Below are 2,028 nucleotides of genomic sequence, written 5' to 3' on the forward strand. Positions count from 1 at the left end.
ATGTGTCAGTTGTTGTGCAATGTTCTGAGTGCCCCTGAAAGGCTCTTCTGCAATTTTGTCGAATGCTTGTTCCTCTGTGTCTGGAACTCGAACATCTATTGTCGTCCACTATCTTCCTGGAACCACTCTCCTCGACCTTTGTTGGCGTGAGTTCTTTCAGCTTCTGCCATGTTACTGTACCATTTCCCCTGAACTAATCGCATATCAGCAAATTCGTGAATGGAACTTCAAAGTAAGTCACAGTTTGACAAATTATTGTTATTATTGACAAGGGCTATCCACCAAAAAATATCATTGCCGCTTTGACTTTCCATCAAAAATTGTAGAAGAGAACTTTTTTAATATAAAAAATTTTCGTAATTTCAAGCAAAGATCGTAATTTTTCTTTTTGAATGCTTAAGTATTCCAATATGCTACCAATTAAACATGGTGCAATTTCAAATTAATGTTTAATTATAAAGTTAAAATTCGATTTTCAACTGTTAAAATTCTCTAGAAATTATCGAAAAAAAAAATTCAATAATTTTTCTGTACCTTCCAAGTGAATGATGCCAATTTTGAATCACCCTGGATAAATTCGTCACTCTAATCCAGGGGGTCGCAACTTTTCCTCAGTTAAGAGTCAATTCTCTTCAAGCATCCGTTGATAAAAACTCTGCTTTATTTTTGAACATTTCATTTGCGAATGATTCTTTGACTTGAAATTTGTAATCGATTCAAAATGATATAGCAAAAATAATACACTGCGCATCAAAATAATCCGTAACGTAAAATAATTTGAAATAATCCTTAATTTTTGGCTGAATACTTTGAACTAAGTACTGAAAATGTAATGAACACTACAGTACGGGGTGTTTAAATACTGTCATGTTTCGGGAATTTAGGATGATCGTTTGGGTGGGACTTTTTAATCATTATTTGTTGGGGCCCTATTTTTTGCTTGATCGATTCAATGCTGCCAATTTGTTATACTTTTTGGAGACTTAGCAACATTTTAGAGAACGGCCTTTGGCTCACTTCTGCTTTGGCTGCCTGGCTCATTTTGGAAGAAACGCAAGAGCCTGRGTAAAAAGTATCCGGATAGAAGTATCCAGGAAGATCYGGGTTGAGTGGCCTGCACGTTCACCCRATCTCAMGCTCTTAGATTTTTTCATGTTGGACTTCGTCAAAKGCAGGATTGATGCCACTCCAATCGAAAACYTAATGTTGCGGATAACAAAATTGTTCAAAAATCTAAAATTGTTTAATTCAAGTTGGTGGCTTTGATGTGATTTATTTGCAATTAAAAAAGTTTTTYGAAAAATCTCGAAAACGGTTACTGTTAGCGACTGCAAACAAGAATACATTTCTTACGTAAATATGAACGGATATTGATTTTATTTTAAAATCAGGTTGATATGGGTTCGCACGAAAAAGTTATGAATTGTTAAAAATGAATGCCATGTGGCGCGCTCTGTAAATTTGTATCTTATTATTTGCGTGGATTACTAAAAAATTGTTAACTTTACCACCCCATCTTAAAAACGAAGTTTCTTCAATAAGACCTATTAAAAGAGTGTCGCATTCGCCATTCAAAACTCTGTTTTGATACCTTGAAGCTTAACTGGATTCTATTGTTTGGCATCGTTAAAATTAGCCTTTGTGTCTCCTACAGAAAAAAATATGTAGATTCTCTGCAAGCAAGTAAAAAGTATATCAATCACAGATAAGCCATACAGAAGACTGCGTTCAGTGCAATTTGCACAAGAAACACCTATTTTTTTCGTTAGGAGCGGCCATATCTTCGGAAAACTAGCCATTGATTTGTGGCTTATTTTATGTTAAATTTGTCCCAAAAAGATGAATATGCCATTAGAGTTCCCCTCTGATGGCTTTAAAGTCAGCAACTTGCAAAGTGCTGGTTTCAACGTTGCTTTCGGGCATTATTTTGTGTAATTTCTCCAATTATGCTTCAGCAATGACAATTCTGTTCACTTGAAACCACTTGAGTGCGGAAAATGTCTGACACATTTGAAAAATTAGAGTGCC

The 2,028-nt window shown here is 35.2% G+C and overlaps 1 protein-coding gene across 1 annotated transcript in view; it reads right to left on the reverse strand.

Moving 5' to 3' along the window:
• The window catches only part of LOC125502978 (NADH-ubiquinone oxidoreductase chain 5-like), a 5,130-nt gene that overhangs the window by 1,431 nt on the left and 1,671 nt on the right, over positions 1–2,028 (reverse strand). The window lies entirely within an intron of this gene.

The sequence above is a fragment of the Dendroctonus ponderosae genome, unplaced genomic scaffold (assembly GCF_020466585.1).
Source record: "Dendroctonus ponderosae isolate FM_Combo_2020 unplaced genomic scaffold, Dpon_F_20191213v2 Dpon_F_20191213_11, whole genome shotgun sequence".
NCBI lineage: Eukaryota > Metazoa > Arthropoda > Insecta > Coleoptera > Curculionidae > Dendroctonus > Dendroctonus ponderosae.